General features: G+C 38.6%; 1 pseudogene; it reads left to right on the plus strand.

Annotated features, from left to right (window-relative positions):
- The first annotated feature begins 8,375 nt into the window (after positions 1 to 8,375).
- Positions 8,376 to 16,347, plus strand: LOC101119831 (transaldolase-like; annotated as a pseudogene).
- Positions 16,348 to 16,943: the final 596 nt, after the last annotated feature.

Below are 16,943 nucleotides of genomic sequence, written 5' to 3' on the forward strand. Positions count from 1 at the left end.
AATGCTCAACTCACTGTGTTTATTGTGGGCTATTGCATAGTTTTAAACATACATTTAGTTAGACTTCACATGCGTCGTTGCTATGTTTTATTCACAATTTCATGAGATTTCCTCAGAAGTCCTCTAGGGTATGACAAACATTACCAACCAATTTAACGCTCTTTGAGAGAAAGGCTCAGAGCAATTCAGCCCTGCTGAATCAGGCAAGCACAAATGATTGATTGAAGTCAACTATCAGAAGAACTGTTATGTTGCATGATGAAGGTTGGCAGTCCAAGGTGATCACACTAGAGAAAAGGTTAGGTTATGTATTTTCAAACTCACTTGTGTATCTCCTACTAATGCCATTGTCATTATCATTCATGAAAATGGGGGAAAATAGTCTAGATATGGCATCATGCAGGGGGAAAAGAATTTAAAAAATAATTATGCATATACTTTTAAAAATAAATGTATATATTGTAAAACAGAATGTCAAGTGAGTGTGGAGATAATTTTCAACAAGTACATGTGTTTTTTTAAAAACCTAGCATTAAACACCAGTGAACATTTTCTTACTTTAAATATTAGAAACTTCATACTAGAACATAGGATATAAGTTAATCAATGATTAGTCTTTGAAACTGAAGTTATATTTGCCCTTTAATTGTCACTATCTTTAAGGTTCAATAGTCATAAGCAAACAAAGGTATTAGTCACTTCGTCTTGTCTGACTCCGGAGATGGCAAAGACAAGCCTCTCCAGTACTCTTCCCTGGAAAATCCCATGGATGGAGGAGCCTGGTAGGCTGCAGTCCATGGGGTCACTAAGACTCAGACATGACCGAGCGACTTCACTTTCACTTTTCACTTTCATGCATTGGAGAGAAATGGCAACCCACTCCAATGTTCTTGCCTGGAGAATCCCATGGACAAGGGAGCCTGATGTGCTGTAGTCCATGGGGTCACTAAGAGTCGGACACGACTGAAGCAACTAGGCACAAGCAGCTTGTCTGACTCTTTGCAATCTGGGACTATAGCCCACCAGGCTCCTCTGTCCATGGGATTTCTCAGGCAAGAATACTGAAGTGGCTTGCTATTCCCTTACCCAGGGGACCTTCCCCATCCAGGGATCAAACCCAGGTCTCCTGCATTGCAGGCAGAATTTTTACCATCTGAGCCACAGCAGAATAGCCATAGAATGACTAAAAATTGTGTATATGAAAATCTTTGTTGAGAGGTATAGAATTTTATACTCTAAACATATCACAAATAATTTTTCATCTTGATGACAGGCCTGTAGATGGAATACATTTTATATTCTTTATGTTACGACATATATATTTATAATCTACATGTTTTTATTTAATATATATTTATGTTACAACATAACTATTTTCTACTGAAAAATGGTAACATTAATACAAATCATAAGAACATTCCAGATTAATTTTTTCTTTCTTGTTATAGCCTAATACTATAAAATTCTGAGGCATGGATCTTATAACATGGAATGACTCATGGTCCATGAGTGCTGGAAGATAAGAAACTTTCTATGGGTTTACCAAATTTCTGTAGATCTGTGAGCAAGGCACTGACTAACCTTTATTCAAGAATGCTTATACAGTGAACCACCTTAAGAGACAGAGTTGCATAGTCCTTCCTTATAGAGCAAACAGCAGATATGCTTGAAAGTGAAGTAAAAGTGAAAGTTGCTCAGTTGTGTAAAGTCCATGGACTTCTCCAGGCCAGAATACTGGAGTGAGCAGCCTTTCCCTTCTCCAGGAGATCTTCCCAACCCAGGGATAGAAGCCAGGTCTCCCGCATTGCAGGCAGATTCTTTACCAGCTGAGCCACAAGGGAAGCCCAAGCATACTGGAGTGGTATCCCTTCTCCAGCAGATCTTTCTGACCCAGGAATCAAACCTGGGTCTCTTGAATTGCAGGCAGATTCTTTTTCTTTTTGATATAAATTTATTTATTTTAATTGGAGGCTAATTACTTTACAATATTGTATTGGTCAACTGAGCTATCAGGGATATGCTTAGTGCCCATAAAAATTCAAAGTCCAAAGCCCTCTTCATTCCACGCATCTCACTAAATGTGTATATATTAACTAGCACTCTTCCCTTAGCCCTGTCAGAAATGGAACTTAAGAAATTGGTGCAAAAATACTAATAGTTTGACTTTTATAGCTGTAAGCAGTAAGCTGCCTGTTGCTCTGGGCAACAAACTATCTTGTTTCTCTGATGCAGAAGTCTTACATCTTCTGCTGGTGTCCACAAAACTCTGACAGGATAACTTGTTAACATGCTACTAAGTAAAATCTCAGATCATTCATAGATGTTTGCAGAGAGGAACCCCACACTGACTGCTAGTTGATCCTCTTAAGTATAGCTACAATCCCATAATAATTTTGTTATTGTTAAGAATTTATAGCCCCACAACTTTGAGTTGACCCCAGCACACACAATTCTTTGCACCATTAAGTTATGACTCATTTGAGGAGACAGGATGGTTGACTCTCCTACCCTGGGGAAAACAGACTCATAGATCACACCTCCCAGAAAAATTTATGCAGGATGTCTCTTGAATTGAAAATGGTTAAGTTATTGGAGACAAAAAGAAACCATTTAGTATATTAACACAAGAAGAGAAAAAAGAATAAACTGCATTTTAAAATGCCTTTAATATGTCTATAAGTTGTAGTATTTTATAACCAATTTAGGTAAGACAGGAGTTTTACCACTTCTTGTCAGTTTATATAACGTAATATATCCAGTATATTTGTACATTGTCTTGCTACTTTATGTCATCATTCTTTTTCCATCTCTGACATAGCTTTCCTCCCTGAGATTAATTATTTATATTTTATTTTCAAACATTCCCATCAATAGAAAAATAAATATATTTAATTTTTCTAAATTCATCAAAAATAAATACATAAATATCTGAATATACAGTAGCTTAAGCTATCTACATTCAATATCAGATGTTCATTAACTACTTGATTTATAGAAGCTGCCTTAAAAATCAAATATCAAGTTCAATCAAATCATATTAGATTGAAAACTCTAAAGAGTATGCTTAAGATAAGTTAACTAATAATTAAGTACTCTAGAAAAAAAATGTGATACTGCTACCTTCTACCTTGTTTTATCCTATAATCTGTTTGGTATTTTATAAAAGAAAATTAAAGTGCATTTAATTGACACTCCTGTTGCAGCACTCTTTTTCATTGGGAATTATATGATGCACTGAGACGACCCAGAGGGATGGTTCAGGGAGGGAGGAGGGAGGGGGGTTCAGGATGGGAAATATGTGTATACCTGTTTGTTATTGTTAAGGATTCATGTTGATGTATTGCAAAACCAATACAATATTGTAAAGTAATTAACCTCCAATTAAAACAAATACATTTATATTTAAAAAACAATTTAAAAATTTAAAAAAACACCTTCAATGGTTATTATTATGTACCTCTCTAGTATTTGTAATACAATATTTTGCTCACTTGGTGATTATGAAAGCACTTCTTTACTTCATTTTCTATTTTCATTCTCATAAAAATAGGGTCTGAGTTCACATTTTAAGGAAACACCATACTGAATATTGTTAAAAATTGTATTTTATAATGAAAGATTAGAGGTTTGCCGCAAGCTGTAGTCTTTCAAAAAATGTTAGTGAAGTATATGTGACTTACAATGTATTTAGTTTCTTCTGCACAGCAAAGTAACTCAGTCATACATATATATGTTTTCATATTATTTTAATTATAGTTCATCACAGGAAATTGAATATAGTTTCCTGTAATATGCATTCCCCTCGTGGATCACTGCCTTGTCATGGCAAAGGGGCTTGTGTACCTCAATATATGACCTATGCCTTGTAGGATCACCCAAGATGAATGGGTCATAGTGAAGATTTGACAAAATATGATCCACTGAAGGAGGGAATGGCAAACTACCCCAGTATAAGTACTGTGAGAACCTCATGAACTGTATAAAAGGACAAAAAGATATGACACTGAAAGATGAGTCCCCCAGGTCAGAAGGTATCCAATATGCTACTGGGGAAGAGTGGAGAACAACTACTAAAAGTCCAAGAAATAATGAAGCAACTGGGCCAAAGCAGAAACAATGCTCAGTTGTGGATGTATCTAATGATGAAAGTAAAATCTAATGCTGCAAAGAACAGTATTGCATAGATACCTGGAATGTTAGGTCCATGAATCAAAGTAAATTGGATGAGGTCAAGTAGGGATGGTAAGAATAAACACTGACATCTTAGAAGTCAGTGAACTAAAATGCATGGGAATGGGTGAATTTAATACAGATGACCATTGTATCTGCTACTGTGGGCAAGAATCCCATAGAATAAATGGTTAGCTCTTAAAAGCAACAAAAGAGTCTGAAATGCAGTACTTGGATACAAGCTCAAAAATGACAGAATAATCTCAGTTCATTTCCAAGGCAAGCCTTTCAACATCACAGGAATGTAAGTCTATGTTCCTACCACCAGTTCAAAGAAGTTGAAGTTGATCAGTTCTATGAAGACCTAGAAGACGTCCTAGAACTAACACCAAAAAACGATGTTGTATTCATCGTTGGAGATTGGAATGCAAAAGTAAGAAGTCAAGAGATACCTGGAGTAACAGCAAGTTTGGCCTTGAAGGGACTTCCCTGATATTTCAGTTGGTAAAGAATCTGCCTTCAATGCAGGAGAACTGGGTTGGGAAGATCCCCTGGAGAAGGGAAAGGCTACCCACTCTCATATTCTGGCCTGGAGAATTCCATGACTTTATAGGCCATGAGGTCACAAAGAGTCAGATACGACTGAGCAACTTTGGCTTTGACCTTGGAAAACAAATGAAGCAGGGTAAAGGCTAACTGAATTCTTCCAAGAGAATGTACTGATTACAGCTAACACCATTTTTCAACAATACAAGAGACGACTTTACACATGGACATCACCAAATGGTCATTCAGTTCAGTTCAGTTCAGTTCAGTCGCTCAGTCCTGTCCGACTCTTTGCGACTCCATGAATCACAGCACGCCAGGCCTCCCTGTCCATCACCAACTCCTGGAGTTCACTCAGACTCACGTCCATCGAGTCAGTGATGGATGTGAGTCTGAGTAACTGAGTCAAATTGGTTATGTTCTTTCTAGTCAACGATGGAAAGTTTGTTTATAGTCAGCAAAAACAAAACCTGGAGCTGACTGTGGCTCAGAGTATCAGCTTCTCACAGCAAATTTCAGGCTTAAACTAACAAAAACAGTGAAAACCACTAAGCCAGCCAGGTAGTACGACTTGAATCAAATCCCCTGTGAATATGCAGTGGAGGTAACAAATAGTTTCAAGGGATTAGATCTAGTAAACAGGAATCAGAAGAACTATTGACAGAAGTCCATAATATTGTCCAGGAGGCAGTGAACAAAACCGTCCCCCAAAAATGAAAAGCAGGATGGCAAAGCGGTTTTTTGAGGAGGCTTTACAAATAGCTGAAGAAAGAAAAGAAGCAAAAAGCAAGGGGAAAAGTGAAAGGTACATCCGACTAAATTCAGAGTTTCAAAGGATACCAAGGAGAGACAAGAAGGCCTTCTTCAATCAACAGTGCATAAAATTAGAAGAAAACAGCAGAAGAGGAAAGACTATAGACATCTCTTCAGAAAAATTGGAAATATCAAGGAAATATTTCAGCAAAAGCTGGGCACAATAAAGGACAAAAATGGTAGAGACCTAGTAGATGCCAAAGAGATCACAAAGAGATGGAATACATGGAAGAACTGTACAAAACAGATCTTAATGAGCTGGATTATTATGATGGAGTTGTCAGCCACCCAGAGCCAGACATTCTGGAGTGTGAAGTCAAGTGGGTCTTAGGAAACACTGCTGTTTATAAAGCTAGTGGATGCAATAGAATTCTGGTAGAGTTATTGAGAACTCTAAGGCATGATGCCATTAAGGTGTTGTATTAACTATGTCAGCAAATCTGGAAGACTCAGCAGTGGCCACAGGACTGGAAAAAGTTCAATCCTCATCCCAATTCCCAAGAAAGGTAGTACTAAAGAATGTTCTAGTCATCAGATAATTTCACTTATCTCCTATTCTATTAAGCTTATACTTAAAATCTTGCATGCTGGGCTTCAGCATTATGTGAACCGAGAACTACCAGATGTCCAAGCTGTGTTTAGAAAAAGCAGAGGAAGCAGAGAGCAAATTGTCAACATTCTCTGGATCACAGAGAAAGTGAGGGAATTCCAGAAAAAACATCTACCTCTATTTCATTGCCTACAATGAAGCCTTTGACTGTGTGGATCATAACAAACCGTGGAAATCTCTTGAACAGATGGGAATACGAGACCATCTTACCTGTCTCCTGAGAAACCTGTATGTGAGTCAAGAAGCATCTTTTAGAAACTTGTATGGAAAAACTGATTGATTCAAGATTGAAAAGGGGGTATAACAGAGCTGTCTGCTCTCACTCTGCTTGATTAACATTTTTTTTTTTTACTTTATTTTACTTTACAATACTGTATTGGTTTTGCCATACATCAACATGAATCCACCATGGATGTACACGTGTTCCCAATCCTGAACCCCTCTCCCACCTCCCTCCCCATACCATCTCTCTGGGTCATCCCAGTGCACTAGCCCCCAGCATCTTGTATCCTGCATCGAACCTAAACTGGTGATTCGTTTCTTATATGATATTATACATGTTTCCATGCCATTTTCCCAAAACATCCCACCCTCTCCCTCTCCCACAAAGTCCAAAAGACTGTTCTATACATCTGTGTCTTTTTTGCTGTCTCGCATACAGGGTTATCATTACCATCTTTCTAAATTCCATGTATATGTATTAGTATACTGTATTGGTGTTTTTCTTTCTGGCTTACTTCACTCTGTATAATCGGTTTGATTAACTTATATGCTGAGCACATTATGAGAAATGCTCAGGCTTGATGAATTATAAGTGGGAATCAAGATAGACAGTAGAAACATCAACAACCTCAGATATGTGGATAATGCCACTGTAAGGGCAGAAAGAGAACAGGAACTAAAAGGGATTCTTGATGAAGGTGAAGGAGAAAAGTGAAAGAGCTAGCTTAAAATTAAATATATATATATATATATATATATATATATATGAAAAACTAAGATCATGGCTTCTGGTCCCATTACTTCATGGCAAAAAGTAGGGGAGAAAGTAGAAGTAGTGGCACAAATCCTGTTCTTGGACTCCAAAATCACTGCAAATGGTGACTGCAGCCATGAAATCAGAAGATGATTGCTTCTCGGCAGGAAACTTATTACAAACCTAGACAGTGTGTTGAAAAGTAGAGACATAACTCTGCCAACAAAGGTCCATATAGTCAAGGTTATGGTCTTCCCATTGGTCATGTATGGTTTTGAGAGATGAACCATAAAGAAGGCAGCTCACAAAAGAATTAATGCCTTCAAATTGTGGTGCTGAAGACTCCTGAAAGTCACTTGGGCAGCAAGGAGATTAAACCAGTCAGTCTTAAAGGAAATAGATCTTGAATACCCATTGCAAGGACTGATGCTTAAGCTGAAGTTCTAGTATTTTGGTCACTTGATGTGAACAGCCAACTCATTGGAAAAGCCCTTGATTATGGGAAAGATTAAAGACAGGAGAAGAGGGCATCAGAGGATGAAATGGCTGGATGGCATCACTGATGGAATGGACATGAACTTGGGCAAACTTTGGTAGATGGTGAGGAACTGTGAGGCCGGGCATGTTACAGACCTTAGAGTTGCAGAGAGTCAGACACGACTGGGTGACTAAACAACAGCAACAACTATACAATAGGATTTTGTTATATATCCTTCCTATATGTAAGAGTAAATCTTTATTGATAGTCAAATGATAATTTTTGTTGCTTATTCTTGAAGTAATTAGAATAATAGATTATTTTTACAGCAATGTTACAAATGAAGGGGGATTTCTTAATTTTCCTTCTAGTTAATTTTTTCCTTAACTTAATTAAGAGTTTTGATTGATTTCTTGATAAAGAAAAGGTGAATTGTGATAATCACAGATCACTACCATTCAAAACAGAATTTCTGACTTTAGGCTAAAAGTTCCTTTGTTGTGACACGTTTCCAAAATGATTTCTATTTATCTCTGTTACCTTTACCTAAGGCTTCCTCAGTGGCTCAGAAGTAAATAATTTGCCTCCAGTAGAGGAGCTACACAAGATGCTTGTTTGACCTCTGGGCCAGGAAGATCCCATGGAGGATGATGTGAAAATCCACTTCAGTATTCTTGCCTGGAAAATCCCATGGACACAGGAGCCTGATGGGTACAGTCCATAGGGTAAGAAAGAGTAGGACATGTCTGAAGTTACTTAGCAAGCACATTTACCTGAAAGTTATGATACCGTCATTGAAAACTGCTGCATTGAATGGTGGGTTAAGTGAGAGAAGGTAAGTTGGAGAAAGTACTTTAAAAAATGAGGAACACGGTCCCCTCACTAGTCATTCATACACTTTGTAAGGTAAGTGGAAATACAGAAACATAGCACACCTTGAGTGACAGGTGCTATAACAATACTAGTATCAATGCCAATAAAGCACAGTGGAGGGGGTGGTTAACTGTTTGCACAGTGAAAAATAAAGAAAGATTCAGGCAATGAAATAAGCATGGACAGGAATGAAAGAGCATGGATGTTTAGGGAAATGAAAAGCCTACTTTGCCTGGAGCACCAACTGAAGATCCAAAGAAAAATGGAGAAGAAACTTATACAATGTGTAAAAATGAATTCAGAGTGAATCACAAATGGATGCATATGATTCTAACTTTACTGATAGAATTAGTATTTTTGATGGAATTAATAGATAATATAATAATTAAATGATAACCAGAACTAATAGATAGCATAAATAACTCCTATAAATAACATGCAAACCAAAAGTCACCCAGTTAGTAAAAGGAACAATACGTATTAAGGCAATTCTCAAAAGAGGAAGCTAAAATAATCAAAAACATATCATAAGAAGTTTAATTTCACCTCTCACAGAGAAAATATGAAATGAAAAAATGAAATCGACTATAGATTCATCCTGGTAGAAATATGAATGCCTAATAACACCTGCAGTACTTGGAAGCAATCTCAAATGACAGAATGATCTCTATTCATTTCCAAGGCAAGACATTCAATATCACGGTAATCCAAGTCTCTGCCAGACCAGTAACGCTGAAGAAGGCGAAGATGAATGATTTTTTGAAGACCTACAAGACCATTTAGAACTAACACCCCCCAAAAAGATGTCCTTTTCATTATAGAGGACTGGAATGCAAAAGTAGGAAGTCAAGAAACACCTGGAGTAACAGGAAAATTTGGCCTTGGAGTACAGAATGAAGCAGGGCAAAAGCTAATAGAGTTTTGCCAAGAGAACGCCCTGATCATAGCAAACACACTTTTCAAAAAAACAGAAGAGAAGACTTTACACATGGACATCACCAGATGGCCAACACTGAAATCAGATTGATTATATTCTTTGTAGCCAAAGATGGAGAAGCTCTGTACAAACAGAAAAAAAAAAAAAAAGACTGGGAGCTGACTGTGCCTCAGAACATGAACTCCTTATTGCCAAATTCAGACTTAAATTGAAGAAAGTGGGGAAAGTGACTAGACCATTCAGGTATGACCTACAGCAAATTCCTTATGACTATACAGTGGAAATGAGAAATAGATTTAAGGGACTAGATTTGATAGATAGAGAGCCTGATGAACTATGGTCGGAGGTTCGTGACATTGTACAGGTGACAGGGATTAAGACAACCCCAAGAAAATGAAATGTAAAACAGCAAATTGGCTGTCTGAGGAAGCCTTACAAATAGCTGTGAAAAGAAGAGAAGTGAAAAGCAAAGGAGAAATGGAAAAAATATAAGCATCTGAATGCAGAATTCCAAAGAATAACAAGGAGATATAAGAAACCCTTCCTCAGAGATCAATGTAAAGAAATAGAGGAAAACAATAGAAAGGGAAAGACTAGAGATCTCTTTAAAAAAAAAAAATTAGAGATACTAAGGAAACATGTCATGAAAAGATGGGCTTAATAAAGTATAGAAGTGATGTGGACCTAACAGAAACAGAAGATATTAAGAAGAGGTGGCAAGAATACACAGAAGAACTGTACAAAAAAAGATCTTAGCCCAGAAAATCACAATGGTGTGATCACTAACCTAGATACAGACATCCTGGCATGTGAAGTCAAGTGGGCCAGAGGAAGCATCACTGTGATCAAAGCTAGTAGAGGTGATGGAATTCCAGTTGAGCTATTTCAAATCCTAAAAGATGATGTTGTGAAAGTGCTGCACTCAATAGGTAAGCAATGGAAAACTCAGCAATGGGCACAGGACTGAAAAAGGTAAGTTTTCATTCCAATCTCAAAGAAAGGCAATGCCAAAGAATGCTCAAACTACCAAACAAGTGCACTTATCTCACATACTAGTAAAGAAAAGCTCAAAATTCTCCAAGCAAAGCTTACAGCAACACAGGGACTGTGAACTTCCAGATGTTCAAGCTGGTTTTAGAAAAAGGAAGAAAATTCCAGAAAATCATCTATTTCTGATTTATTGACTATGCCAAAGACTTTGACTGTGTGGATCACAATAAACTGTGGAAAATTCTGAAAGAGATGGGAATACCAGGCCACCTGACCTGCCTCTTGAGAAATCTGTATGCAAATCAGGAAGCAACAAGTAGAGCTGGACATGGAACAAGAGACTGGCTCCAAATAGGAAAAGGAGTATGTCAAGGATGTGTATTGTCACCCTGCTTATTTAACTTATATACAGAGTACATCATGAGAAATACTGGGCTGGAAGAAGCACAAGCCAGAATCAAAGTTGCTGGGAGAAATATCAATAACCTCAGATATGCAGATGACACCACACTTATGGTAGAAAGTGAAGAAGAATTAAAGATCCTCTTGATGAAAGTGAAAGAGGAGAGTGGAAAAGTTGGCTTAAAGCTCAACATTCAGTGCTGGGAGCCAGCATGAGGAATTCCACCCATGGCAAATGTCATGAGGAAGGAGGCTTGGCATACGCAAAGGCATGATCAAGCCTCAGGAAATCCCCTGTTCCCGAGCATCTACCCCCCAAACCAGAGTCTATCTACTTTACTGTTTCATGCTCTCGCCTACACCTCTGACTTTATGGGGCGCTGTTCCCTACCGGTTCTCTCAGAGAAGGAGTAAACATGCAGCTCCAAGTCAATAAAAATTCGTGGGCGTGACAAGAGTGTTTCAAATTACGAACTCCTCTGAAGGTTATCTAGCTCGCCTGTATAGTTTCGTCAGGCAACATGTGATTGTTTACAGCCTCCCAACCTGAGAGGTACGAGATGTTTTAGACTTACTAAAGGCAAATTCTTTTGGGGAGTTAGAAATTATTAGTAGAGTGGGTTGGTTAGGAATTATATTGGTGAAGGGTATTTCATTTGTTGTGCCAATAATTGCTGCTAATTCCCTGCCCTGGGTGGGACAAGGGTGTCTCAGGTCAAACCTCTCTGCTAGCAAACTAGCTTGTGTGACAGGATTATCCATACTCCTGCCACTACACACATGATTGTTTACTACCTCTCAACCATAAACAGCAGAGAGTTTTGGAATATTTTGAGAGTCTTAATTAGCATAAGGCTTTTCTCATTGTTGAGTCAATGATTGCTTCCAGGGCTCCATATCCTTAGGCACCTGGGAATATATTAATCAATGTATTTGGAATATAGAAAAGGAAATATAGTAGTTTTTAAGGTTAACAATGCTAGACTTTTTGAGTTAATAAATTTTCTCTTTTGTAATAGATCATTGTACTTTGTTATAAATCACTGTGTCCTTGCTATGTAAAAATGTAACTTTATCACTATCTTAAGACTAAATAGATCTTAAGGGGAACATTGGTGAAGGGTTTTCATTTGTTGGGCTGATGTTTGCTGCTAAATCTCCATATTCCCTGCCCTTATAATGAATATAACTAACATATAGGAGAAATAAGTATTAACCTTTAAGATTAATCATGTTAACCTTGGGTTAAATAAATTCCTTTCTTGATTGTAACTCACTACACCTCACCCTATAGGAATGCAACTTTATTTGGAGGGTGGTGCCTGGTTTAAGAAAAAACACCCTTGGAAAAAATGGGTTTTTTTGTTATCAGAAAGAAAGGGTCATAAAATGTCAGCAGGCCTCATGGCCAGAAGATGATGCAAAACCCCTAAGATCTTTTTTTATGTAAAGTACCTGATTTTGATAAAGGTCAGGACTGCTGACCCCCACATGACTCTATATTCATCCCTATGTATAACAAAAGGTATATAAGCAAACTGAAAAATAAAGAAATTGGGATCAGTTCTCAGAAAGACTGATTCCCCCATGTCGTTCTTTCTTGCTCCCCATTTTTCTGGCTGAATTCTCATCTCGTGCATGGGTACCCACCAAGCCTGCTAATCTTGCCTGGGCTTCTAAGATTGGACGGGGCGCGGGGGGAGGGGGGGTCCCTCAGTACCTCCTCTCTTTCAGGAGAATGGGAAGACTCCTGCGGCCTACATAGGTGGTGATTGGTATTCCATATAAACCAAGTTATTCAGCCTCTTTTTCTCTGCTAATTTTCTAATCCCTCTCTATCTATAATTAAATATGTTATTTCCAAGGACGCTGACTCTGTCCCCACCTTTGAATCACCCTGGATCCACCAGAGCTGGACCCTGGCAATTCATAAAACTAAGATCATGGCATCCAGTCTCATCACTTCATGGCAAATAGATGGGGAAACAGTGGACACAGTGGCTGACTTTATTTTCTTTTTGAGCTCCAAAATCACTGCAGATGGTGATTGCAGCCATGATATCAAAAGACATTTACTCTTTGGAAGGAAAGTTATTACCAACCTAGACAGCATATTCAAAAGCAGAGACATTACTTTGCCAACAAAGGTCCATCTAGTCAAGGCTATGGTTTTTCCAGTGGTCATGTATGGATGTGAGAGTTGGACAATACAGAAAGCTGAGTGCCAAAGAATTGATGCTTTTGAACTGTGGTGTTGGAGAAGACTCTTGAGAGTCCCTTGGACTGCAAGGAGATGCAACCAGTCCATCCTAAAGGAGATCAGCACTGGCTGTTCATTGGAAGGACTGATGTTGAAGCTGAAACTCCAATACTTTGGCCATCTGATGCAAAGGGCTGACTCATGTGAAAATACCCTGATGCTGGGAAAGATTGATGGCAGGAGGAGAAGGGCACGGCAGAGGATGAGATGGTTGGATGGCCTCACCGGCTCAATGGATATGGGTTTGGGTGGACTCCCAGAGTTGGTGATGGACAGGGAGGCCTGGTGTGCTGTGGTTCATGGGGTCACAAAAAGTCCTACATGACTGAGCAACTGAACTGAACCAAACTGATGATGAATATTTAAAAACATGAATGAAAAAGATCCACACAAGCCACCTCTTGATAGGTGTCTTGTTTTAGAAAATAAATGATTGAAGAAGTGTAGTATCTTTGTAGAAATGGGGTATAAGCAATTGTACCCAATGAATTATAAAATTTCTAAAAATACTCAAATGAAATGTTACTTACTGAATAATGACAGAAGCAGGCTTCATAATTTTTTGAATTAATTTGTTTTGAACTATTTTTATACTGTAATCTATAATAGCAGAGATAAAAGAAAAATTAAAGTGAAAACTCTGGGTTGACTTCTAGCTCTGGTAATAAATTTAATAGGGTTTTAGGCATGGGATTAGAGGAACAGTATATTTGAGCAGTGATATATTTGAAGCACCTTCAAATTTAAACGATCATGACTAAGCTTGGTAATAATATAATATTTGATGTACCAGGAAGGACACTCACCGCCTTACATATACTATCTCTTTTATCTCTTAGTAATCATCATGAAGAATGAGGGAGTTTCTAGTATAATTCTCTTCTATACAACTGAAAAAGCAGAAAAATACTTAACCTAAAAACATTAAGTATTTTGTCCAAGATCATATTATCTGGTGATGGGCCAAACTGGGATGCAATAAGCCCAGTGAATACAACACCATAGATTGTACTCTGAACCATCAGGACAACCTCTATAGACCTTAATAAGGAAAAAAAATTCTCTGTGTACATCAGAAAACTCCTTCCTGTTACTTAATATGCACCTCAATATCTCAATTTTACAGATAAAGTAAATGAGCCTAACTTTCAACGGAGTTTTTATAAAACTTAAATGTACAAATAGTTATGAATATAAAATATCTAGTGTCAACTGAAAAATAAACACATACTGTAAGACCTGTGAGTTTAAATTTTAATCAGGGTCTTACTGCAGACTACAGCCTGGAAAACAGCTTCTCAGATAGCTCTGAAGAACTGCTCCAAATAGGTAGGGAGGGAAGGAGATTATATATATATGGTTTTTGGCTAGGGAATATGTGCAGTCAAACACACATTTTGTTAAAATATTACTGCTAGTCACAAATAACAGATATCACAGTTAATGATTTTGATGCTTTTCTGCATATATGAAGTTATAAGAATCTGCATTTATTAAAAGTCTTCCTAAAATAGACATCAAACTTGGTAAGAAGCTTGTTTTCCCAAAGCATAGAATGCCTCATCCAGTTTTCCTCCAAAACCCTTCCAGGGTGCACTGTCAGTCATCGACTGAAGGGGCTAGTGACTTAACCTTATAGGATGGTGAGGAAAATCTTTTGTTTTATGCTGGCAACATCTCTTCCCCCAATAGTCAAGCTTTCTTTCACTCCCTGTCCTTCTGCTCTTCCTTTATCAAGTATTCTCCATAAGAAAGACTTATAAGAAAAATGCTATTGTTTTGTGCTTATCAACAGTGATGCTATGGCTAGAAATACGTGGGAGTCTTCATTTGAGCCCAATAGTCTTCCCATAGATAACTCTCTTTTCAAAATTCATGCTGTGGCTGGACTAGCCCTTGTGATTTTTATTATGATTGCAAGGTGCCGTTAATCATAACCATAAGGAAGCTTTGAAAAACAAAGTTTATTACACACACTTCCTGGAGGGTACACCTGGTACCTCAGAGTGAGGTGGGGGAGAGGAGTGAGATGGGGAGGTTAGAAAGTGGGGGAGATGGATGTTTAGGGAGGTGTGGAAGCAGATATGGGCTTCTGATTTTATTTGGTTGAGGGTGGGGGCCTAAGGTTTCACAGGTTCCATTGCTTATTGGTAATTGAATGCATAAGAGTGGTTAAGTGCCAGACGGGAAAAGCAAGTGATCAAAAGGTCTATTATGAAGTCAACCAGATATCTCTAAAACAAAGGAAGGAGGTAGGGCCTATGGGGGTAGGGAGTAGGATGCCCCCTCCCACAGACTCTCACCAAGTCCTATTTCCAGGTGAAGCTGCAGAGGATGGAGAGTGTGCTGGACCAGCTCAAACACTTGATTGCAGTGGAGGTCAACACAGGCAATTTCCACAATATTGACTAGTACAAGCCTCAGAATGCCACCACCAATACATCCTTGATCCTGGCCATGGAACGGACACCCATCTATCAGGAGCTGGTGGAGGATGCCATACCCCCTGCAGGAGCCTTGGTGGGTCACAAGAAGAACAAATTACAAATGCTCTTGATAAACTTTGTTTGCTATTTGGAGCAGAAATATTGAAGAAAATTGCAAGCTGGGACTCCATGGAAGTGGATGCAAGGCTCTCTTTCAATAAGAATGCCATGTTGGCCCTGCCCAGAGCCTCATCAAGAGATACAAGGAAGCCAGGATCAGCAAGGACTGGATTCTTATAAAGCTGTCATCCATCTGAAAAGGAATTCAGTCTGGAAAGAAGCTAGAGGAGGAGCATGGTATGCACTACAGTATAACCCTACTCTTATCCTTTGCCCAGGTGATGGCCTATGCAGAGACAGGTGAACTCGTGTCCCCATTCCTGGGTTGTACTCTTGACCAGCTCATGGCCAACACATACAAGAAGTTGTAGGAACCCCTGGAGGACTCACTAGTGAAGAGTGTCAACAAGATCTGCAACTATTACAAGAAGCTCCACTATAAGATGATCATCATGGGTGCCTCTTTCCGCAGCACTGCTAGATCAGGGCCCTGGAAGCCTGCTGTTTCCTCACCACCTCACCCCAGGTCAAAGACCACAGCAAGATAGTGCCTGCACTGTTCGCCAAGGCAGTTCAGCTCTGGAGAAGTTGCACCTGGATGAAAAATTAATCTGATGACTGCACAAGAAAGTCCACATGGCCATGGAGAAGCTTTCCAATGGAATCCGTAGGCTTGCTGCAGAGACTATGAAGCTGAATCAGATGCTGATGAAGGAATGTTCAGCATGGAGAATGGAAAATCCTGAAGCTGGACCACAAGATCTGCACTATCTTTAAACTGGGGCCTAGTTGCACATGTTTTGCAATGAATCTTGGATTCTTTACTACTTAGAATGGGGAGGAACCATAGATACTTGATTATATATACTTGATTATATGTAAAACTTAAAATATATATATATATATTTTTTTTTTTTAAATAAATAACCAGTTGGAGTTTGATATGTGATGCAGGGCATCCAAAGCTGGTGCTCTGTGACAACCTGGAGGGATGTGGCAGGGAGGGATGTGGGAGGGAGTTCAGGGTGGAGGGAACATATGTTTGCCTATGACTGATTCATATTGATGTATGGCAAGAACCATCACAATATTGTTAAGTAATAATCTCCAAATTAAAATAAATTAAAAAACAACAAAAATGAACAAAAAGTGTAGAAAAGATCCTCCCCTAAAAGCCATCAGGGAGTTTAGGTCGTTTGAACATGAGCTGACGATTTTCCTTGCTTGGTGCCCTGCAATAAATGCTGTATTTTCCTTCTCTGCAAACTGGTATCAATAGATTGGCTTTGCTGTACATCAGGTGAGCACACCCAAGTTTGTTTTGGTAACTTTGGCTATTCCT

The sequence above is a fragment of the Ovis aries genome, chromosome 10, assembly GCF_016772045.2.
Source record: "Ovis aries strain OAR_USU_Benz2616 breed Rambouillet chromosome 10, ARS-UI_Ramb_v3.0, whole genome shotgun sequence".
NCBI classification, from domain to species: Eukaryota; Metazoa; Chordata; class Mammalia; order Artiodactyla; family Bovidae; genus Ovis; species Ovis aries.